Source organism: Moschus berezovskii, chromosome 6 (assembly GCF_049115385.1).
Source record: "Moschus berezovskii isolate FMDL1 chromosome 6, NW_MosBer_1.0, whole genome shotgun sequence".
Lineage (NCBI taxonomy): Eukaryota > Metazoa > Chordata > Mammalia > Artiodactyla > Moschidae > Moschus > Moschus berezovskii.
Genome location: NC_142465.1, coordinates 40,886,798 through 40,899,130, shown reverse-complemented (window position 1 = coordinate 40,899,130; position 12,333 = coordinate 40,886,798). Strand labels below are relative to the sequence as shown.

At 38.9% G+C, this 12,333-nt stretch overlaps 1 protein-coding gene across 3 annotated transcripts in view; it reads left to right on the top strand.

Annotated features, from left to right (window-relative positions):
* The window catches only part of TMEM117 (transmembrane protein 117), a 660,208-nt gene that overhangs the window by 53,093 nt on the left and 594,782 nt on the right, over window positions 1-12,333 (top strand). The window contains exon 1 of one of the 3 annotated variants that reach the window (XM_055394056.2): window positions 11,542-11,725. The exons of the other annotated variants lie outside the window; for them this stretch is intronic. The gene's annotated coding sequence lies outside the window, so the exon portion shown is untranslated. Of the gene's footprint in view, window positions 1-11,541; window positions 11,726-12,333 lie in introns of those variants that run through there. 3 annotated transcript variants of the gene reach the window in all.

Here is a 12,333-nt window from a genome sequence, read left to right as displayed (position 1 = left end):
GCTCACATGGATTAATGGGGGAACTGAAATAGTGGTTTTGAAAGTCAGGTGTATGCTTTTGCACTTTAATCATATTTAATTTTTTTAAATAGAAGAAATTTGGGAGGTGGATATACTTTAATAACCACTTTGATAAAAAAAAAGTAATGCATAGATTCTATTTACATTTCATTCTTAGAACGACAGGTAAATCATTCACCTTCCAGGCAACCATTGGATGAGAGTGGGAAAGGGAGCAATTCCCTGGGTGAGGTAGCTCTTCATCAAAGGACCATTCTTTGAGAGGATTGAGAGTTGGAACTGGTAGCTGACAGCATTCCCAGCAGCGTGGAAAACAGATCCTTCAGTTTTGAAGGGGGTTCTGGTAGGTTTTCCAAGGATCCATGACACTTCCGGTGACATGTAACTTGGAAAAAGGAGAGTTCAGTTGCTCAGACCTGTCCGACTCTTTGCGACCCCATGAATCACAGCACGCCAGGCCTCCCTGTCCATCACCAACTCCTGGAGTTCACTCCAACTCGTGTGCATCAAGTCGGTGATGCCATCCAGCCATCTCATCTTCTGTCATCCCCTTCTCCTCCTGCCCCCAATTCCTCCTAGCATCAGGGTCTTTTCCAATGAGTCAGCTCTTTGCATGAAGTGGCCAAAGTATTGGAGTTTCAGCCTCAGCATCAGTCCTTCCAATGAACACCCAGGACTGGTCTCCTTTAGGATGGACTGGTTGGATCTCCTTGCAGTCCAAGGGACTCGCAAGAGTCTTCTCTAACAACACAGCTCAAAAGCATCAATTCTTCGGTGCTCACCTTTCTTCACAGTCCAACTCTCACATCCATACATGACCACTGGAAAAACCATAGCTTTGACTAGACGGACCTTTGTTGGCAAAGTAATATCTCTGCTTTTTAATATGCTATCTAGGTTGGTCATAACTTTCCTTCCAAGGAATAAGCGTCTTTTAATTTCATGACTGCAGTCACCATCTGCAGTGATTTTGGAGCCCCCCAAAATAAAGTCTGACACTATTTCCTCTGTTTCCCATCTATTTCCCATGAAGTGATGGGACCAGATGCCATGATCTTAGTTTTCTGAATGTTGAGCTTTAAGCCAACTTTTTCACTCTCCTCTTTTACTTTCATCAAGAGGCTTTTGAGGTCCTCTTCACTTTCTGCCATAAGGGTGGTGTCATGTCATCTGCATATCTGAGGTTATTGATATTTCTCCCGGCAATCTTGATTCCAGCTTGTACTTCTTCCAGCCCAGTGTTTCTCATGATGTACTAGAAAAGTAACATTTAATATTGGCTTCCCAGGTAGCTCAGTGGTAAAGAATGCCCCTGATAATGCAGAAGACACTAAAGATGTGGTTTTGATCCCTGAGTCAGAAAAATCTCCTGGAGTAGGAAATGACAACCCAGTCCAGTATTCTTGCTTGGGAAATCCAATGGACAGAGGGACCTTGTGGCTACAGTCCATGGAGTCACAAAGAGTCAGACACAACTGAGTGACTGAGCACACACACGGAATTATTTCCTATGTTCTGTTTTCCTACCAGTTATAAACTGTTTGAAGCTTAATTTTCTTTGTTTCTCTTTCAAATGGTAACAATTCCCTTTGCAACTTCTATACTAGGTTGACTGTTTCCACACTTTAGTTTTGCTTTGAAGACCACTGTTGAAAATCTGTTAATAAACCTCACACCAAGTAGTGTAAAATAGTGTAAAATTATTTTCCTCTCCAGGTTAAATGAAGGTCATTTGTATGTCCAGCCATTCTGGATGGGTTTAAGATAAAATTAGTGTCTTTTTTCATCAGGTTTTAGGCCTAGGGATAAGGACTTTAAGGATTATTTTATTACGAATGTTATTAAATAAGGTCGTGATTCAGTTCAGCCCAATTAGATATTATTGCCTGGGAAATCCCATGGACGGAGGAGCCTGGTAGGCTACAGTCCATGGGATCACTAAGCGTTGGACACGACTAAGCGACTTCACTTTCACTTTTCACTTTCATGCATTGGAGAGGAAATGGCAACCCACTCCAGTGTTCTTGCCTGGAGAATCCCAGGGACAGAGGAGCCTGGTGGGCTGCCGTCTATGGGGTCGCACAGAGTCGGACATGACTGATGCGACTTAGCAGCAGCAGCAGCAACATATATTCTAAGAGTGTTTTAGATTCATGTTTCTTTTTTTTATCTGAAGAGGAAATCTGGGTAGAAAGAAAGTACTTTTAGTTACTCTCTTACTGATTTCTTAATGACTTTCCCGGAGAGTTGATCATGGACCTTACCTTTTCTCCTCCTGGGCCATCCTCCTCTAAACCTAGCAGCCTCTTACTGTACTGAGAGGTATGAGATAATCATATTTGATGTCTCTCCATCCTCCCGTATTTTAAGCTTTGTGTGTTTCTCTCATGACCTCTCATCTTTCTTGAGTGGAAGAGTACATGCCATGTGTTAGGTTCTGGTGTGCTCAGAATATGCCAAAGAACAAACACTCTGAAATCCCTGCCTCCACTGAGCTCACAGAATAACTTCTATTTGTACTAAATAAGTCCTTATTTCCATTCTTAATTCCATCTCTTAAATGTTTTCTTTGGAAAATAGCTATTGCATCTTCAAGCTTTCTACATGTATACTGATATTCACTTTAATATACATACATATATATGTATGTATGTGTATATATATATATATTTATATTACAGTCAGGCTACCCTAAACCTGCAATACTTTCTTAATTTTTCCCTCCACTGTCTGAGTAGTTTGCATCTAGTATCCTGTCTTCCTTAGTTCTCCATTCCCAGTAATCTTGTAATCTAATGTCTTATCTTAAAAGTTTGCAGTTTTTTTTCTAGGAAACTATACTCACATATTAATCTCTTTTAGCTTCCACTGCTGCCACCTTGCCTTTTTCTTGGACCATTGAAGCAGATTCTTTTCTAACTGGCCTCTTTGCCCATAGTTAATTCAGTCCTCAAGTCCAGCTTATAAGCTGCTGGCAGAATATTCTTCATTGGGAAGTTCCCCGACACCAGCTCCAGTTTTGATGATTCACCAGGACTCAGAGGCCACAGTTTGTATTACTCAGTGGCTGTGATTATGTCAAAAGGATACAAAGTAAAATCCAGGAGGGGAAAAGCTACCTGAGGCACAAACCTGGGAAACCAGGCACAAGCTTCCAGAGTTCTTCCATGCCTGGGCATGTTCTGGGCATGCCTTCCCAGTGAAGGCATGCAGAACACACATAATTCTTCCAGAAAGGAGTTGTAACAACTATGTGAAGTGTTGCCAATCAGGGAGGCACATTAGAGACTCAGTGCCCTGAGTTTTAATTGAGGGCTGCTCACATAGGCACCCTCTGCCTCTGGCGCATATCCAAATTCCAGACTCCCAGAGGAAAGCTTGCTTTTAGCATAGTCACATTATTTATGCAAACAGTTTTTGATGAGACAGCCTTATTAGTTATAGATGATGGGAACTCTTCCAACATCCAAATCCCCACGTGTCAGCCAAGGGCCATCTTTGTCAGCTGGCCTTTCTAAATAAAGATTGCTGTTCAGGACTGCTATGTTAATTCTTTTCTGCACACTCCTCCTAAAGAGTAGCTCTGATATCAGTCATTCACTAAAAGCTTGGTAAATATCTGAAATGCATTACGTATGGTATTAGGTATTGGAGATGCAATGGTGAGCAAAATAGATGAAATTCCTATTTTGGGTAACAATGTCAGGTGGTAAGGTTATGAAGTAAAATAAAGCAGCTTAATGAGATAAAGACCAATGGGATGGAGTGGGTGCTGTTTTAGATGGAGTCACAAGGGAAGGCCTGTCTGAAGAAGTGACATTTTAGTAGAGACTCAAAAGAACATCTAGGCAGAGAGAATAGCCAGTGAAATGCCTAGAATGAAACCACCGCGATTAATGTAGCTAGAGTGGAATGCGAAAGGTGAGAGAATAGAAGGAGATAAGCTTGAAGATATAGAAACTGGATTATATGGGCTCTTTCCTGAGACCATGGTAAGAAGCTTGAGTTTTATTCTAACTGTGATGGAAATTACTTAAAGCTTTTGGAACAGTGAATAACACAATCTAACTTATATTTTTATTTTATTTTTTTAAATTAATTAATTAATTAATTTATTTTTATTTTACAATATTATATTGGTTGGTTTTGCCATACATTGACATGAATTCGCCCCAGGTGTACATGAGTTCTCCCTCCTGAACCTCCCTCCCACCTCCCTCCTCCCTTTATCCTCCCTCTGGGTCATCCCTGCATGCCAGCCCCGAGCATCCTGTAACATGCATCAACCCTGAACTGGTGATTCATTTCACATATGACAACATACATGTTTCAATGCCATTCTCCCAAATCATCCCACCCTCACCCTCTCCCACAGAGTCCCAAAGACTGTTCTATACATCTGTGTCTCTTTTGCTGTCTCGTATACAGGGTTATCATTTGCATCTTTCTAAATTCCATATATATGCGTTAGTATACTATATTGGTGTTTTTCTTTCTGGCTTATTTCACTCTGTATAATAGGCTCCAATTTCACCCACCTCATTAGAACTGATTCAAATGCATTCTTTTTAATGGCTGAGTAATACTCCATTGTTTATATGTACCACAGCTTTCTTATCCATTCGTCTGCAGATGGACATCTAGGTTGCTTCCATGTCCTGGCTATTTTAAATAGTGCTGCAGTGAACATTGGAGTACATGTGTCTCTTTCAGTTCTGGTTTCCTCGATGTGTATGCCCAGGAGTGCGATTGCTGGATCATATGGCAGTTCTGTTTCCAGTTTTTTGAGGAATCTCCACACTGTTCTCCATAGTGGCTGTACTAGTTTGCATTCCCACCAACAGTGTAAGAGGGTTCCCTTCTCTCCACATCCTCTCCAGCATTTATTGCATGTAGACTTTTGGATAGCAGCCATTCTGACTTGTGTGAAATGGTATCTCATTGTGGTTTTGATTTGCATCTCTCTGATTATGAGGGATGTTGAGCATTTTTTCATGTGTTTGTTAGCCATCTTTATGTCTTCTTTGGAGAAATGTCTGTTTAGTTCTTTGGCCCATTTTTTGATTGGGTCATTTATTTTTCTGGAATTGAGCTGCAGGAGCTGCTTGTATATTTTGCAGATTAATCCTTTATCAGTTGCTTCATTTGCTATTATTTTCTCCCATTCTGAAGGCTGTCTTTTCACCTTGCTTATAGCTTCCTTTGCTGTGCAGAAGCTTTTGATTTTAATTAGGTCCCATTTGTTTATTTTTGCTTTTATTTCCAATATTCTGGGAGGTGGGTCTTGGAGGATCCTGCTGTGATTTATGTCGGAGAGTGTTTTGCCTATGTTCTCTTCTAGGAGTTTTATAGTTTCTGGTCTTACATTTAGCTCTCTAATCCATTTTGAGTTTATTTTGGTGTATGGTGTTAGGAAGTGTTCTAGTTTCATTCTTTTACAAGTGGCTGACCAGTTTTCCCAGCACCACTTGTTAAAGAGACTGTCTTTTCTCCATTTCATACTCTTGCCTCCTTTGTCAAAGATAAGGTGTCCATAGGTGCGTGGATTTATCTCTGGGCTTTCTATTTTGTTCCATTGATCTATATTTCTGTCTTTATGCCAGTACCATACTGTCTTGATGACTGTGGCTTTGTAGTAGAGCCTGAAGTCCGGCAGGTTAATTCCCCCAGTTCCATTTTTCTTCCTCAAGATTGCTTTGGCTATTCGAGGTTTTTTGTATGTCCATACAAATTGTGAGATTATTTCTTCTAGTTCTGTGAAAAATATCATTGGTAGCTTGATAGGGATTGCATTGAATGTATAAATTACTTTGGGTAGTATACTCATTTTTACAATATTTATTCTTCCAATCCATGAACATGGTATATTTCTCCATCTATTAGTGTCCTCTTTGATTACTTTCAGTAGTATTTTATAGTTTTCTACATACAAGTCTTTTGTTTCCTTCAGTTCAGTTCAGTTCAGTTCAGTCGCTCAGTCGTGTCCGACTCTCCGCGACCCCATGAATCACAGCACGCCAGGCCTCCCTGTCCATCACCAACTCCCGGAGTACACTCAAACTCATGTCCACAGAGTCGGTGATGCTTGTTTCCTTAGGTAGATATATTCCTAAGTATTTAATTCTTTTCGTTGCAACAGTGAATAGAATAGTTTCCTTAATTTCTCTTTCTATTTTCTCATTATTAGTGTATAGGAATGCAAGGGATTTCTGTGTGTTGATTTTATATCCTGCAACTTTACTGTATTCATTGATTAGCTCTAGTAGTTTTCTGGTAGAGTCTTTAGGGTTTTCTGTGTAGAGGATCATGTCATCAGCGAACAGTGAAAGTTTTACTTCTTCTTTTCCAATTTGTATTCCTTTTATGTCTTTTTCTGCTCTGATTGCTGTGGCCAAAACTTCCAGAACTATGTTGAATAGTAGTGGTGAGAGTGGGCACCCTTGTCTTGTTCCTGACTTTAGGGGAAATGCTTTCAGTTTTTCACCGTTGAGGATAATGTTTGCTGTGGGTTTGTCATATATAGCTTTTATTATGTTGAGGTATGTCCCTTCTATTCCCACTTTCTGGAGGGTTTTTATCATAAATGGATGTTGAATTTTGTCAGAGGCTTTCTCTGCATCTATTGAGATAATCATATGATTTTTATTTTTCAGTTTGTTAATGTGGTGTATTACATTGATTAATTTGCGGATATTGAAGAATCCTTGCATTCCTGGGATAAAGCCCACTTGGTCATGATGGATGATCTTCTTAATATGTTGTTGGATTCTGATTGCTAGAATTTTGTTAAGGATTTTTGCATCTATGTTCATCAGTGATATTGGCCTGTAGTTTTCTTTTTTGTGGGGTCTTTACCAGGTTTTGGGATTAGGGTGATGGTGGCCTCATAGAATGAGTTTGGAAGTTTCCCTTCCTCAGCAATTTTTTGGAAGAGTTTGAGTAGAATAGGTGTTAGCTCTTCTCTAAATTTTTGGGAGAATTCAGCTGTGAAGCAGTCTGGACCTGGGCTTTTGTTTGCTGGAAGAATCCTGATTACAGCCTCTAGTTCTGTGCTTGTGATGGGTCTGTTCAGATTTTCTGTTTCTTCCTGGTTCAGTTTTGGAAAGTTGTACTTTTCTAGGAATTTGTCCATTTCTTCCAGGTTATTCATTTTATTGCCATATAATTGCTGATAGTATTCTCTAATAATCCTTTGTATTTCTGTGTTGTCAGTTGTGATCTCTCCACTTTCATTTCTAATTTTATTGATTTGGTTTTTCTCCCTTTGTTTCTTGATAAGTCTGGCTAGTGGTTTGTCAATTTTATTTACCTTCTCAAAGAACCAGCTTTTGGCTTTGTTGATTTTTGCTATGGTCTCTTTTGTTTCTTTTGCATTTATCTCTGCCCTAATTTTTAGGATTTCTTTCCTTCTACTGACCCTGGGGTTCTTCATTTCTTCCTTTTCTAGTTTCTTTAGATGTAGAGTTAGGTTATTTAGTTGACTTTTTTCTTGTTTCTTGAGGTGTGCCTGTATTCCTATGAACTTCCCCCTTAGCACTGCCTTTACAGTGTCCCAGAGGTTTTGGGTTGTTGTGTTTTCATTTTCATTCATTTCTATGCATATTTTGATTTCTCTTTTGATTTATTCTATGATTTGTTCATTATTCAGCAGCGTGTTTTTCAGTCTCCATATGTTGGCATTTTTAATATTTTTTCTCCCGTAATTGAGATCTAATCTTACTGCATTGTGGTCAGAAAAGATGCTTGGAATGATTTCAATTTTTTTAAATTTACCAAGGCTAGATTTATGGCCCAGGATGTGATCTATCCTGGAAAAGGTTCCGTGTGCGCTTGAGAAAAAGGTGAAATTCATTGTTTTGGGGTGAAATGTCCTATAGATATCTATTAGGTCTAACTGGTCTATTGTATCATTTAAAGTTTGTGTTTCCTTGTTAATTTTCTGTTTAGTTGATCTATCCATAGTTGTAAGTGGGGTATTAAAATCTCCCACTATTATTGCATTATTGTTAATTTCCCCTTTCATACTTGTTAGTAATTGTCTTACATATTGCGGTGCTCCTATGTTGGGTGCATAAATATTTATAATTGTTATATCTTCATCTTGGATTGATTCTTTGATCATATATAAGCAATAAAGAAAATGGCTACGGGATCGTACTTATCAATAATTACCTTAAACGTAAATGGGTTGAATGCCCCAACCAAAAGACAAAGGCTGGCTGAATGGATACAAAAACAAGACTCCCATATATGTTGTCTGCAAGAGACTCACCTCAAAACAAGGAACACATACAGACTGAAATTGAAGGGCTGGAAAAAGATATTCCATGCAAATAGAGACCAAAAGAAAGCAGGAGTAGCAATACTCATATCAGATAAAATAGACTTTAAAACAAAGGCTGTGAAAAGAGACAAAGAAGGTAACTTATATTTTTAAATGATCGTATTAGTTGCTGTCAAAAACTAGGGCACGAGTGGAAGGACACTCAGTTCTAGAAGTCTTAAGATGTCTTGGAGGGTTGGACTAGAGATGGAGCTGTGGAATGATGAGAAGATATTAGGACCCTTTACTTCTTAAGAACTGCAGTCACCCAGTGGCTACAATATGTAGTTCTGATATCTCACTTTGGCCTTCAACACATTTTTAATCTTGAACCAGTCTCATTCCCACTAACAATTTCTCAAAATTTCCTCTTATATATTCCATATTTATTTCAGCATAAGTCTCTGCCCATTAATTAAATACACATTTCCCCTCACTTTCATGACTGATTTTATACTCAAGTTTTCTTATGAAAAATTGTGGTCCCCTTTAATTGTTCTTTTGCATCCAAATGTTACTTATTCTTCAAAACGCCTTTTCTATGAATGCTTCCCTATTTTCCACTTTGGAATTGATTTCTCTACTTTATTTTTTCTTACTACTTTATTGATACCCAAAAATCTAACCTAAACTTGGTGACTTAAAATACCAGTTTTACTTTGCTCATGATTTGTGGGCCAGAAATGCAGAAAGGGCTCTGCTACGTTGTTCACCTGGTGTGCCATCAGCTAGAGTCACTGGGACTCGAGGATCCATTTGCAAGATGGCTAATTGACTCCCTCAGTGCTTCTTGGCTCTTTTCCGTCTCCACATCCTTCATCCTTCATCAGGGGCATCCATTTTTAGGTCTGATTCTTATAACCATGTCTGAGGTATATGGAGAGAATTTGCCATCCTCATATAACAGATGAGGACCAGTCAAGAGGACTTCTGGCAGATATAGGCCTGTAATTTATCCTGTTTATTTCCAGGGCAATGATCCACCATGTTGAGGTTTAATACCTAGGCCCTCCATAGTATAGTCATAAATCTATCCTTCCGTTTATACCTCTCACTACACTTTTAAGTGGAAGGCTTCCCTAGTGGTTCAGATGGTAAAGAATTTGCCCGCAATGCGGGAGACATGAGTTCAATCCCTGGGTTGGGAAGATCCCCTGGAGAAGAGAATGGCAACCCACTCCAGTATTCTTGCTTGGAGAATCCCATGGACAGAGGAGCCTGGTGAGCTACAGTCCATGGGGTCACAAAGAGTTGGACACAACTGAGTGACTATGCTTTCCCTTTTCACATGTTAAGTACTGGATATTCTTGTCTTATCAACAGACCCAAAAACTTTCTCAAAATTTTTCTGATATTTCCCCCTAGTTTATTTTTATTTATACTTATTAATATTACATACTAATATAGATTGAGATGCTACTTTGTGAGATACAAGGCACTAGATACATAAAGGTGAGCGGGAAATGTTCCTCACCCTCTAGGGATTCTCATACTAGCATTTAGAGATGGTGTCTCCTAGGTGGGGCCTCATCCCTCTTTTACTTCCTTTTCCCATCTCTTGTTAAAATCCTACTCATTTTTCAGATGTCAGAAAAAAATGTCACCTCCTCTATGAAGTCATTTTTTTTCTCTGGCCATCTTGTCATTTTTATATTGTAGGTTTTGTATTGTTCAGTTTGTAATTGTATGGTTGTCTACAACTTCTTTGGGTCTCCTACTCTATTGATATTCAGCAAGAAGAAAAATTTGGGTTTGGTTTATAGTACCTAGTATGATATATGCACCCCCACCTGTTGGAACACTGATGACTTTATCACAGCTACTTCCAGTTTGCCAGAAAGAAACGTATCTTTTTTGGTCTCTGCCTCCTACACAGGAGAATTCTGCCTCGGTCATGGCTGAATGGCCATGGTCTGCTGAAGGCCCTGGTGACTGTGATTGTCTCCAGGGCCTGTGATCATTGTCACCTGTGACTTCCCCTTGGACTAGGAAAAGTGCACGGGACCCAAGGCTGATGAACTCTTTATCTGAACCACAGCTCATCAGCCTTTCAGATTTTCTAATGAGTTTGCACTCAGACTGGAAAGTTTCAGTTTGCGGTAGACGTTTGCCCTATAATTTAATATGTTTTTGAATCAAACAACCGTATTGGTCTGTGCCCAAAGAGAGAGACAACAATTGGCGACTCTGAGAGTATGGCTTTGGTTGTAGTTGTTCCACAGTTCAATTTCCTTCAAGTCTGAACTTCACCTCAGTTTCTTTCTTTGTGAGATTGCCTCTCAGACGATCATTGAGATCTTGATTTCATCGTCTTGATCTCATACATTCACTTGAGTATATTTTGCAACCCAAAATGTTGCCAGATTCAATCTTTTTTCAATCCTAATACAGTGTTTCAATGGATTGAAAAACATTTTAAAGCTGATGGACCACACTACATTTTAAAACTGAAGGACCGCATTCTGAAAAATGTATGTTTTCCTTGGCTTTTAAAACATTGATTATTTTAATTCCCCCCTCTCCTGATAGCTCCTTCTCCTCTTGCCTTTCTTTTTGTCCCATGAAATACAGGCATTCCCAGTGGTTTTTCTTTTGGGTTTTGTTTTCTTTGCTCATACTTTTCTCTTGTTCTTGTCTGTTTCCAAGGTATCAGCTGTCATCTTTATGAAGGTGACTATTAAGTATACTTCATACACACATGCACACAGCCTTCCTAGTCTTGACTTCTAAATTCCACTGTTTGCTTATTGGCATATGAAACGTCACTATTCAAAACAAAATTCTTAATCATTCCCTCCAGATGAGTTCATACAGCTACTGGATAATTTTAAAATTAATCCTATGAATTTGAGTCCTCATGACTTGCTTATTTTATTTTAATAGTGTTATGTTTCTCTTAGTAGCATAATGAGAATTTTATTTATACACTTCTAAGTTTTCAGTGTTAATCTAGACTTTAAGAATACATTATGATTAAGAATGATTGATAACAGACCATACTTGAGTCATAATTAATGAGAGTAGACCCTATTTGAAGTTCACATTTCTAGACCTGGCCTTTATCTGTCTACTGAGGGGGAGGCTATTTTCATCTCACCTGTAATCCATTTTAGATATCTAGGATGTAGGAAAATAGTGACTGCAGAGTCACAGCAGTGAGTTGATCTTGTTGACCTAATACAGTGTCCCCTCAGCAGTTCTGTATGGGTGAGAGCACCTTGTGATGTTGGTATTGAATAACTTACTTCACAGTGTCCAGCACAGTAGTTATTTGTGCTCTACCAGACTGCTTCTCTTATACAACAGTTCTCTTGAAATTCAACTCCTGAACTGATTTGTTAACCTTTGCAGTAGAACCAGAGAGTCTGAGACCTACAGAAGGTAAGATTGACTTTAAGATGAAAGCAGCTTTACAGGTAGTTGGAAAAGCAATCTATCTAATTCAGGAACTTCCAGATTCTTAGTCCTGCCAAAGAAGACAGCAATCATCTTCCGCTTGGCATGGAGCAGCTGTCAGTGAATGAGTATCTGTCAAATATATGTGATAACCAAGCATTATATCTGTTATCAAAAAGATCTGGAGAATGAAGCCTCTGCCCCCATACATGCACTTTTCAGACTAATGAGAATTCAGTATAAGGTCTAATTCAACTACATGAGAGAGTTGATGATTGTGCTGTTTTTTGAAACTCATATTGCTTGAAGTCTGGTACCGAGTATGTTTAATTAAGAAACTGAAAATATTTTCTTTAGCTCCAGTTGAAGCCATCCTAATAGTAATGAACTTTGTAAGGCATGAAGAGAAAGTTGGATTGTGTAGAGCACAGTTTCCTGAATGTCTTTACTGATGGATCCTCTGTCTAGACCACAGTGGCAATTTCATGATTTGTGAAAGATTCCAAACTGTCTCCTGGACTATCAAAAGACAAACTTATTTTCAGTGTCTGTTAGAGAGTTTTATTGTGTAACACATTGGTAGTCTATATTTG